Here is a 12963-nt window from a genome sequence, read left to right as displayed (position 1 = left end):
TCCTGCTGTAAAGCTCCCCAAACTTGAAATCCTATATACACCGAGAAAAGGATAATGGCAACTTTGTGGCTCCTGTATGGGCACCCGCAGGTCGAGGTTATGGAAAAATATTGGCTCCTGGGTCAGGCAGTTGCCAAATATTAGCATTGCAAGGCAATCATGGAGTTATTCATAGCTAGATTAGATGACACATCTTTTAAAGGATCCTCTTAGGTGAGGGAAAGAAGGCAGGGGTTCTGAGATTTTAGAATCTCTGAAGACACTAAAGAATTATATAGTAAAGAGCAGAAATCACTCTGGAAGAATAATGTCATGAATAATACGTCAGCCAATAAAAATTACTCAGGAGATTTAGGCAGGAAGTTTAAAATTCATTTTCCATCAAGCTAAATTAAGGCAGGGGTTGAGAAAATTTTAAATAATTGATGAAATGATAAAATGTATTTGTTAATGGAAAAACAACATTCATTAAAAACACTTAAAATATTTCAAAAAAATAAGCCTAACTACTGACATAACTATTTTGAGTTTTCCCGTGACCTTGCACATCTATCCACATTTTATGTAGTTGACATCAGAGTACATACCTGCTCTTTTACTTCTGGCTATTTTCATTTAATAGTATTGACATGATTTTCAATGACTTTGCATAATTTTCATGTTCATCCTTTTAAATAGCAACATGACATTAATATGGTTCTGTGCTTTTATTTAATGAGACATCCCTCTAAAAATGAATATTGAAATTGGTAATTTTTCCTCTGATTGCTGGCACTGAAATTTGCATTTTCATTTGTATATGTCTTTTGGCTTCTATTGATTTATTTCTTAGGGTAAAACACTGTAGGAGTTAAATTACCAAGTAAAAGGACATGAAATTCTTCATGGTTTTTGCTGTATGTTGACGTCTTGCTTTCCAAGGGGATTGTAGCTCTGTACTTCATTAGCAATGAATGGATATACTGATTTCACCATGATCTCGGCAGCGCTGGATATTGGAGCTTTATATTTCGTGCTCTTTTAGTAGTTTTTGCGTCATCTCAAACAGCAGGGTACCTTAAATAACATTCAGCATACTCTCATTTTTATAGATAACTCAGAGATACAGAGAAGTTATGGGACTCTCAGAGTCTCCTTGTGGCAGAGCTGGGTCTATAATCCAGATCTTTTCACTCATCTTTTGCTTTTGTAAAATTGGCTTTCAAGTACTGTTATCTCTTAATTTTAACAACTTTTATTTATGAACTGTTAGCAGGCAAAATTACTTGAGGTTGAATCTTGACAGTTCAAAACTGTTCTGTGAAACTGAAACACAGGAATGATTTAGCTGCCTTGACCATGTTGATTGGAAAGAAAAGGAATAGCTCTGTGGGAAGTGTTTACAGAGATACAAGACGGGATAGATCCTGGTTATAATCTTGTTTAGCCACTGACCTTGGGCAACTGAGTTAACCTCTCTTTTCCCCTTGGTTTCCCTCTGCAGAACTAAGGATTAATACTACCTGTCTTTCTGGATTGTTGTGCAGATTAATCAGTAAATGATTGCTGCTAGTAAGTTTTTGTGGGCCATTAATAACTGAATGGGGAATGTGGTGAATGGACCATCAACAGATATTTAAAGGGTAAAAACAAGAAGAGGTCAGAGGAGTTATTTAGTAGATTAGAAGTAAACACTGGGAGATTTTATAAGGGAAAGTACTCTGTAAATGAAAATGTGCCGTAACTAAGGAAATAAAATGATAAGGAAATAAAATGCTGAGGTCCATTTGCACGATCAGTTCCTTGTCTTCCCATGTCGCCTCTGATCTTGTGAGGCAGAAGGAAGATGTCTCAGAAAAGGCTTCAGAACATGAGGCCAAAGGGAGCCCATGGGCTATGGATAAAGTTGGGATCTCACAGGGAAGGCCCAGAATAGCTCAGTTACCCTTGCTGCCTTATGGTGCTGAAGAATGAGAGATGATGTGAGATTACACTCTACCACTTGGCTCAGTGGAAGCCTTTCACCTGAAAAAAGTGCTGCTAGCAACTGCTGCCAGATGACCTAGCAGAGTGGAGGCAAGGGTTACATCAGCCTAGGGCTTTTGTCATAATAAGGCATCCAACTCTCACTGGCATGAGTCCTTACAGATCTTGGCAGGCCCTTCAAGTTCAGTGAACCTCTAATTCATTTCCAAACTTTCTGCTCGAGACTACCTCAATGATTGGAAACGATCTGATCATCCCACCAGCTTCCCTTATTCTCCAACAGGCTAATCTCTTTCTACTACAAGGCCAAGCATTCCTTCTGTCCTCATGCCATCCCTATAAGGTTGTAAATGTTATCCCATTTTGCAGATGGGGAACCTGAGGCTAAGGTGGGTTATCTTACCCAACATCATTTAATAGATAAGCCCAGAGAGGTTAAGAAATCCATTCCGGTTCACTTGGCAAGTCAACGTGGGGTTGTCTGATCCCAAAGTGTGAGCCCTTTTCTGTTACCACTCTGTGCTATTAAGAGTAGGCTTTTGAAGCAACTGGTAAGCTTGCACTTTAAGCTTGAACTGAAAAACACAGTAGTTTCTAGCAGTTTCATTTGGAAGTTGAGTAGCGGTTTGACCGTATGCTGTTATTTGAAAGATGTATTTAAGTCCTACTAGTCTTGAATCTCACCCTGACCTACCAGCTGCAGGACCTGAGAATTTCCTATTGGTTCAGAGATGATGGGTCCTGGTTAATTTGGACATAGGCCACCTGGCAGGTGTAACACCCAGTTATTAATACAAAGTGATTTATGAGGTAAGCTAGCACAGCACATGGTCATAAGAAGATAGAGCTCAAACTAGGTACAGTCAAGCTTGGAAATGTAATATACCATGTAAATATAACAAGCAGCTGGGAAGAACCAGTTTTGAATTCCCTACCTTTGATAAGTTGTTTAACTCTTGAGCCTTGATTTTTCTCTTCTATAAAATGGGTATAATAATAATATACCCCATGGTGGTTGTGCATATGCACTCTGTGATAAAGCTTGGACCATTTTTTTAAAATTTTTTTTTAATGTTTATTTTTGAGAGAGAGAGAGAGAAAGAGAAAAAGAGAAACAGAATGCAAGTGAGGGAGGGGCAGAGAGTGAAGGAGACAGAATCTGAAGCAGGCTCGAGGCTCTGAGCTGTCAGCACAGAGTCCAACAGGGGTCTCGAACTCACAAACTGTGAGACCATGACCCGAGCCCAAGTGGGACGCTCAACCCACTGAGCCACCCAGGCGCCCCAAGTGTGGACTAGTCTTAACACAGTCCTGGACTGTAGACAACTTTCAACAAATAAGGTAGAGGAAGACAACAGAGCCAGAGGCAAAATATCCAAAAATCAGAAGGGACTGGCACCATGGATTTAAAGAATGATCAAGATTGTAAGAGGGAGCACCAAAGAGTGTTAAGAGTAGAAACCAAAAACAAGCCTCTCTTACTGGACTGAACTCTAGGACTTTTAGAGCCCTCAGAGCTCCTGGCTTCTAATTTGAGAGAAGGGGAAACTGAGGTTGGAGAGCACATGAATTACCCAGGGTCACTGAGATAATAAATGGCCACATGGGGACTAGAACTTGAATGGGGAGGGGGGTTGAACTAACATGTATTATTTGTGTATATACCTGTTCTTCATCCCCAAATTACATATATCTTTTATGCAGTCTTCACAATAAGTGATGAAGTAGCTTCTATTACTTATGAGCAAGCTAGTATTAGCTTCTTTTGTACTTATGAGGAAACTGAGACTTGAAGTTCACTCATCTATGATTATGATCACAGCAACTAGGAGATAACCTTAGGATTTGAACTTGAGGCCATCAGATTCCATTTTCTAAGCGTGTCCTCCTGTCTTTCTCTATTCCCAATCTGGGGCTTAGGATCCCTGCTGGAGGGACCACATCTTGGGTGAAATGGTGGTTCTTTGATTAACTGCCTCCCTTAACACATACACTCACACATGTGGAGGCTGAGGGTCTAAGGTGGGTGTATGTCATGTTAAAACCGCCTCTGTATGTGAGCTGGCTGGTGGGAGGGTGTTGTGAGGTGGAGAAGCATTCTTACCATTTGGTGTAGACAATTTCGATGGCAGTAACTTACAAGAAAGTAAATACAAAGAATACTGAAGATGCAGCCAGACACATAAACTCCAAGGGATGTCTAAATTATGTTGTGACATTAGCATTTCATCACACTCATTCAGTCCTTGAAATGAATAGCCACTGACTGGAGCCTGAAAATCTTTACTTCTGTGGGCAGATCTTTCCCACTTAGTAGCACTTGAATTCAAAAACACCAGTATATTCTGACAGCTGCTGCTGTTGCCCTGTTAGCCTCTTTCCTCTGAAATCTCTGCCATGGGTTGGAGAATGAAACTTTAAATTTCCATCTCTGCCACCCTGAGGGAGGCACCAGAATCCTGTTTTTCACTTGTCCCAAGTCTGCTGGTTCAGACACCCCAGTTCTCCATCTCCCAAAACACCCACCCTTCTCCCTACCCAGCTGCCACCTGTGGGGCTATCTTCAAGGGAACCAGCCCAGGGTCAGGGAGACATGTGGCTTCCTATTGCCAGGGACTGCAGAGTTGTGGGAAAGAGAGACGGATACATCTTTCCCAAAGAAATTCTTTTTAAAGTAATAGTTAAATCCTATTGTCCCATTACTATGTGAGGTCAGATATGCTACAGGTAATGTCACCAATGAATAGCCTTTGGTGAGCTGAACTAGGAACCTAGCCACTCAACCATTATAGCATTTTCTTTTCCTTCTTGGCACAAATGCCTGCTGATCACAGACGTGGCCTAAAAATAAACTTGCCAACTATAAAATACTTGCTAGTTACAATGCTATTATTTTTATTGGTAGTAAATTCTGAACCACTGATGTGCCTAAAGGTACATTTTGTGAGGCATTGGGCCATGTGTGGTCTTCCTTCGCTTTGCCCCTGTGTTCTTCCAACCTGTGCCTCTTTGATATTCTTAAGTGTTCTTCACCGTCCACTCGATTTCATCCCTGTTGTCCTCACCTCTTCAGGATATTTTGGGTACTTCTTGATTATGGCGTATGCGTGTTGCACATTCATGGTTGTTCTGTAATTGTTTACTCGTCTCTTTCTTACTAGACAACAGCATGTGCCTAATGGGAGCTCTTTGTATACCCAGTTCTGAGTATACGGCCTAAGACACAGTGCCCAGAAGTGGTTGTTGAATCGTGGAGTGAGTGCATGAACAGAAAGATGCAAGACTTTTTTTCTGCCTGGACTTGTGGCTTAAACTTTAAAATTCTGTAGTTCTGTATGTGCAGTGTCTTTCCCCTCCCTTCCTTTTCTTTCTCTTCCTCCTCAAAGTATTTATAACAACTGGTTGGCGATTGTTAATGATCCTTCTATACTGTGCAGAAATATTTAGAAAGGTTTTGCTGTTGTTTCGTTTCCTATTAAAATTAGACAGAGTTCTTGGGTGGCCTATTCTTTCAGCCAGAAGTTTACATAGAATGGTCTAGTCTGTCAGAATCCCTTTTAGCACAGCGCCAATGCCGATGCCATGAACTTTTGATTATGACTTTTCCTTGGTCTTGGTGGTTATGTAATAGCTTTTAGCTTCAGTTTCTCTAGGCCTGAGAAGAAGAATGAAAATGTTCCCAAGGAAAATCTTAAGAAGGTTATTCATATTTGCAGGAGCATTGTATTAGACATGGTTGTAACAGAGTGTGGCTGTAACAAACATCAGAGATAATAGATGTGTAAATTGATTTTGCTTCTTTCAGAAGAATCCCATTGGGAGACTAAGTCCCTTTTCCAGTGATCTTGCTATTGGCCCAGAGTTTTGGAGCTGGTCTTTAGGAGAAATTTTCACAGTCTGGGTGGGTTATTTATTTTATTCTTATAATACATTGTATACATGTTCATGCCTGATAACTTAGAAAATAGAGATAAGTGAAAGAAGAAAACAAAATTACCCATGGCCAGAGATAACCACCGTTAACATTTTAGTGTGAATCTTTATAGAATGTTTTCTGTTGGTATTTACACACACACACCTTTTACCAAAATAGCAATTTATATTAGTACTGTTTTATAGTGTCTTTTCATCTTAAAGTATCACAAATAACTCTCCACATCAATAAATATGACTAAAACGCTTTTTCCCAAAAAAGAATATTTTCTATATAAATACAACGCACATATAGTATGAAAATTCAAGTGTTTGATGTATGCAAAGTAGAAAATATACATCCCTCTGTAATCCAGTCTTCAGAGTAATTACTATTTGGTTATGGAATTTGAGAGAAATTTTTCCACCTTCTATTTCTGTTTTGAATATTCTCAATAGCAGCAAATATTCACCCTTTAAGGGCTTTTTGTTTAATGACTATTTTTAAAAATTAATAGAACTGTGCATATTATCCTGTAACTTAAAGAAAATTAACACATCGTGCTCTTCATTAGCATAGCATTCTGCTGTGTGTGTGCGTGCTCTCTGGTTTATTTAGCCAGATCTCTGTTACTGGACACCCAAGATGTCTTCATTTTCCTTTTTTTTTTTTTTTTTTTTGTCTTTTTAGTTTAGAGAGAGAGAGAGTGTATGAGCGTGAGTTAGGGAGAGGGGCGGGGGGGGGGGGCGCGGTGAATCTTAAGCAGGCTCCACACTCAGCAAGGAGCCCAACACAAGTCTCTGTCCCACGACCCTGGGATCATGTCCTGAGCCAAAATCAGGAGTTAGATGCTCAATGGACTGAGCCACCCAGGTGCCCTGGTCTTCATTCTTTTATTATCTGGACTGATGTGATAAACATCCTACCTGCTCTCTCTTTGCAAACGTCCTTAAGTTATATTTGTATAACTTAAGTTATATTTGTATAATTCTAGCAGTAGAATTGTTGCTACAAATGATGCATACCTTAAAAAGTGGTTTTATCATAGATTGTCAAATTTCCCTCTAGTAAGACTATGCTTTCTCCCTAATACTCCACTGTATTTGAAAGTTTGTGTCACATAGTTTTGAATGTCTTCAGTGGCAGAAAATCTTCATCCTCTGAGGGCTTCTTAGAAACGACCACAAACTCTTTTCTTCTGATCGTGACAGCTTACACACTCATTGTGAACAAATGTAAATAATGGTACAGTGAAGAAAATAAGATCACCAGTATATCTTATAGTTCACGGATGACTCCTATTAACAGCTGGCATGTATCCTATTATGTGGTATATGAATGCATGTGTGCGTGCTGAAGTATAAAAAGGTGGTATGGTGTAAAGTTAAGAGTATGAGTACTGGATTTTGTCTGTCTGTGTTTAAATCCTGTTCTCAGCATTGTTAATTCTGTGATTTTCAATTTATTCGTCTGTAAAAAAGTTTGTATCTGTGTATTTGCATCTATATTTAGTGTGTCTAATCTACAAGCATTGCTGCGAGGTTAAATTATATAATGGATACTCAATGCGTACAGTTAGTGAATGGTCAGCAAGTGTTACCTGCTCTGTTATGTTACTCAGCATGCCGTGATTTCTTCCTGTCCTGTTGGTGGGTTTCTCTTACTCCCTGGGAGAGCAGAACTTCAGGGAAAGTGGCCTTATGGTCTCTTATGCCATAGTGATCTGCTGGCCTGTGGCCCATTCTGCCTGTGAAGCAGAGGAAAGGGTGAGCACCCTGGCCTCGTGTGGCCACCAGAAACCTGGCCCTGTCTCCTTTACACGCACCGCAGGTCCAGCACACACAGACATCTCCTTAGATTCTGATTACCTCTGAACTACACCCCTGAGGGGCCAGGCCTGCCCTTTTCCTGCCCTTCCGTCTCAGTCTCCTGTCATCTCATCTCCTGTCCTGATCTTTAATCTGGCACACCCCGTCTCCTCCCCAATGTCGCTGCCCCTCCTTCTGGGAACCATTCCTGTGCACTGGCTCCTCTTTCACAAACTCCAGCACACCAGGCTTCAGCCAGATTATTGATGGCAGATTTCAATTTACTGTTTAAACTCTTACACATAATGATTTCTAGGCACGGTGGTCACATGTAAGGTTTCTGATTTTTTTTTACACAATACAAAATTATTAGGAACTGGAGCTTGTGAAATGGGTAAGTTGAGATACGCATTTGCAATAAAAAATAATGGTGTGACATAATGGCAACAGAATAAAGTCATGGGGATATAATGTGAAGCATGGTGACTGTACTTAACAATACTGTATGCTCTAGTATAGCTACATAGTACAGTGGAATACAGTATTGTGCAATACTGTATGCTATAGGATAGTTATATACAAGTATTACATATTTGAAAGTTACCTAGAAGTTCTCATCACAAGAAAAAGAATTTGCAACTATGTGTGGGGACAGATGTTAGCTAGACTCATCGAGGTGATCATTTTGCATTTTATACAAATACCAAATCATTATGTTGTATACCTGAAGCTAATACAATGCTATATGTCAAGTATACCTTAATTAAAAAACAAAACAAAACAAAACATAACAATGGTGTGATATAATTCCCTCTAAAGAAGTCCCTAGCAGTTCCCAATGAAAAAGTTTCAGAAATGATTTGAGCAGGGGAGCCTCATTGGAATGTTTATAGAGATACAGTTTTATTACCACTTAAGAGTCATATCTAATAAAGAAGTTTTCGGGGTGCCTGGGTGGCTCAGTTGGTTAAGCGTCTGACTTCGGCTCAGGTCGTGATCTCACGGTCCGTGAGTTCGAGTCCTGGGTCTGACTCTGTGCTGACAGCTCAGAGCCTGGAGCCTGCTTTGGATTCTTTGTCTCCCTCTCTCTCTGACCCTCCCGCATTCATGCTCTGTCTCTCTCTGTCTCAAAACTAAATAAACATTAAAAAAAAAGTTTTCTAGGAGGCTTTAAGAACAAACAAGATGCTTCTCCCATGATTTACAGAGGAGAATGTGCTAGAAAGTTCCTTAGAGCCTAGAATTCCCTGATTCTTATTGTTTAGAGTTTAATATCAAAGGAGTTTCTTAATCTTTAACTTGCTCACAAAAACCAATACCTGACATCCTGTACTTTTTAGCTTTTGATTCATAATTTGGTTTTCCCAGTTATCATTCTAAAGTCACAATTTATTTAATAGCCTCTATTTTAAGGAATTTATTTAGGGTTTTGCTTTTTTTTCTCCTTAATAGAAGATTGTAGGGTTTCGAAAAGTGCCTGTTTTCTCGTCTGTACTACTGTATTTGCTTCACCCAAACAACAGTTGATTCATGTTTATTATCTACTTGTCCTTTTTTACATTGAAGAATCTTTTTCCCTAAAGTGAATTGCTTTATGTCTAGCTTATATATAAAACATTTTTTTCAGTAAGGACAAAATTACTTTTAAAGCACAGTTCAATTTTGATATAGAATTTAGAAGGTTCTTGGGGGAAAAATGAACCCAAACACAGAACAACTGAATATGCTCAAATAAGTAAGATTGGATTTTGTTCCATTAGGAAGGATCGTTAGTGACCTGAGGACATGATGACTAGGTCATTTGTGATCTGTGTGAACCTAATTCTCTTTGTTATGGCCAGCCATTTTCTTAAATTACATTAATTATAATGCTTCTAATTTATATGACATCCTTCCTCCAAAGGACTCAAAGTACCTTTGAGTATATTAGATCATTAATGCTTATAATGGTTCAGGGAAGTTGATATGGGCAGACAGTATTGCTGATGTCTTGCTGATGGATGAATGGAGATCCAGAAATGTGGAAGGACAGACTAGGGTCATTGTGAGTCAATGTAAGAACTGGACATTGACTCCACTCTTCTTCCAGCTTTCAGTTCTAAAGCTTCCTGGTTTCTCCTTTTCTGAAGTAATCCCTCTCTTAAAAAGAAACAGACATGGGCAGGACACATATCACCATTACTTCATCAGCTAAATAGAAAAGGCTGGATAAACACTCTCTGAAAAGGGGGAATCCTTTTGAATTTTACCATATGATAACTGTGTCACTATTTAAAATAAAAATTTGGAAAGGAGTTTGTTGGGAACAAAAATGTCTCCCAATTTTTCCAAACCATCTTATTGAAGAGGGAAAACTGAAGCCCCAAATTATGTATATTTGACCCTAGAATGGCGTGGTTTTGAATTGCACGGGTCCACTTATATGCAGATTTTTTACAGAACTATAAATTATTTTCTCTTCCTTATGCTTTTCTTAATAACATTTTTCTAGCTTACATCATTGTAAGAATACAGTCTATAATACATATAATACATACTAAACATGTGTTAATCAACTGTTCAAATTATCGGTAAGGCTCCCAGTCAAGAATAGTCAAGTTAGTCATTAAAATTTTCAGAGAGTCAAAGTTATGTGCAGATTTTCCACTGCATGGAGTGTTGGCCCTCCAACCCCTGCGTTGTTCAAGGATTAGCTGGTATTGCTAAATCCTAGAGGAGGATCCTTGTCTCCCAGAACATGAAGGGACTTCATCCTCAAAAGATTATTTGCATATATTCTAACTGCCTTCTAAGGGCCAGGTCCTGCTTTGTGATAGGCACTGAAAATGCAGAAGGGAATGAAAGAGCGGATCCTTGCACTTGACATCCAGCCTCTGATTGTCAGTGTGATTTCCCTCTTTTCTTTAGGCAACTGGAACTCAGAACGCTTCAATATCTCACCCAGTTTTCATAGATTTCTTAGTGGAGGGCCGAGGATTTAGGGTTATTGTTTTCTATCTGGTGGGAGGCAGCTTGTCTTCCTGCGTTAATTCTATGTACCAAAATCTGGGAGCTTCTTCTTCTTCTTTGAGATTTTTATTTGTGGAGCGGAGTACTGATTTTATCTCTCTCTCTCTCTCTCTCTCTCTCTCTTTCTCTCTCTGTCTGCAGATAATTGCATGTAACTAGTGACTAGGTATTTTGCCATAGATTGCAGAAGGTACACAAAATATCTCAAAACGAGTATATCTCCGGTGAATTAATATCTTCTCCAAATCTTGCTCATTCTCCTGAATTCCCCTTCCCTTTGACATTAGTGTTAACCCGGGCACCGAAAGTGTCTTTCGGACCTCCACTCTGCCTAAAGAAACTGCCAAGGTCCAGCCTGCCATTCTTCTTTCTTGGGATCGTATATGAATAATAACACTCACCGTTGTATCACTGAGCGCTCACCATTGCCTGACTCTTCACAGGAATTAACTCATTTAATACCCACAATACTCAAGTTGGTTGATGCTGTTATGACCATTTTTACGGATGCAGAGATGGAGGCCCAGAGCCTTTTTCCATGAGGTTTCCCACCAGACTGATATTTTGTGGAATGTATTTTACTAACCATTAACTGATGGGATGCAGTCCATTGTGATATTTAAGGCTCTTCATGAACCGGTGTAATCTATCTCTCCAGCCTCACTCCCCTCCATACTTCTCTCTGCTCTCTCCTTAGCTCTTTGGGCTTCTGTCTTATCATTTTCTCCCTTGCTTCCCCTTCTCTGACCACAGCCATGTTCTGGTCCATGGTGTTCCCACCTTGAACCTTTGTACTTAGTTTCTTTGGTCTGGGGGGTGGTCTCTGTTCAAATGCCACCTCCTAGGTAAGATCTTATTTTTCCTACTTCTGTGTCATATTATTATTCTTCTTTCACTGAAGGCAAGCTCCATGAGGGTCTGGACTTGTCTTGTTTACCACTGTATTCTCTATACCTACAATAGTTCCTGATACATGGGAGCTTCTCAGAACATGTGCACTGAGAGAACAGATAAATGAATGAAAGCAAGCTCTGTGAGAACAGCGGGCCTGTCTCTTTTGCTCCCTGTCAGTGATGGGGTCCCAGACAGTGCTGGATGCGTAGTAAGCACTCAATAAATCTTTGCTAAATAACTGAATATTTGTTCCTGTTGATCCCAGTCTTCTTCCTTTCTTTTGTGAGTTCTTGCTCATTCTTTAAGGCCCAACTCAAAGGTTACCTCTGTTGGGAAACTGCCCTGCCTTCCCACTTGGTAGTTACCCCTTCCCCCCCCCCCCTTGTATACTGTGTTCAGACCATGAGCACACATCACTTTAGGGCTTCCTGTCTCCTCTTTTGATTATGAGTCTTCTGAGAGCACACTCCAGTGGAATCTTGAGCTCATAGGGACTCCTTGATAAAAGTTTGGTTTTCTTCACTTACTAGTTGTACTTTCATGAACAAAACATGTTGCTTCCCTGACCTGTAGCCACCTCTTCTCTACAACAAGGGGAAATAGGTACATCCTCAGAAGATATGAGGTGCCATGTAAATGTTAGAGATGATCATTTTATTAACATCACATCCCTCATCGTCTTACATTGCAGTCTCCGAATACATTTCCAGATCCAACCACAGGTTTCTGGATCAGGACATTCATCCTTATACTAAAGTGACCCTTGGTATGGCGTTGAACTTGGTATGGCTTTGAACCTGCTGATACTGCATAGATCACTTCCACTTTAGCTCTCCTATCCCCTCCCAGCCTGCCTGTGTATTGTTTCCTGGAATCTTTTTTTCCAGCTGTCCCCTGGGTTTTCAAATGTCATTTTCCTGGCCCTTCAAGTGGCATGGAGAGTCAGGTCTGCTTCCAGTCTATCACTGCATGCACTAATTCTTGATGTTCCCCCAATGCCCCCCCCTTCCTTTTGACTGATAAATTTTCATTATTGGTTTTGCGTGAAAGTGTTCAGGGTTCCACTCTGCCTGACCCCTGTGGTCACTTAGTGATTACATGCGCCAGCTGAGGTAATTTATTCACTTTGTTTTGGTGTGAACATGTCCCATGGGTCTTGTAACTGCTGTAATCACTTGACCCTAGTGACTGTTAAGTGCTTTAAACACAGTTATTTTAAATTTATAATTGTTTTCATTAAAAATCCCTTATAGTAACTTAACTGACCTTGCTGTCAACGTGGCATTATGTGCAGGGGGAAGAAATGAAAATATTATGATGCAAATAATATAGTACTCATCAGAGATACGCAGCAAATCATTAGCTCACCCTACA

At 39.9% G+C, this 12963-nt stretch overlaps 1 protein-coding gene across 3 annotated transcripts in view; it reads left to right on the top strand.

Moving 5' to 3' along the window:
- MPPED2 (metallophosphoesterase domain containing 2) overlaps nucleotides 1-12963 on the top strand; it is a 175924-nt gene that overhangs the window by 49695 nt on the left and 113266 nt on the right. The window lies entirely within an intron of this gene.

This window comes from Felis catus, chromosome D1 (genome assembly GCF_018350175.1).
Source record: "Felis catus isolate Fca126 chromosome D1, F.catus_Fca126_mat1.0, whole genome shotgun sequence".
Lineage (NCBI taxonomy): Eukaryota > Metazoa > Chordata > Mammalia > Carnivora > Felidae > Felis > Felis catus.
The sequence above is the reverse complement of the archived record's forward strand: the minus strand, read 5'-3'. Positions and strand labels throughout refer to the sequence as shown.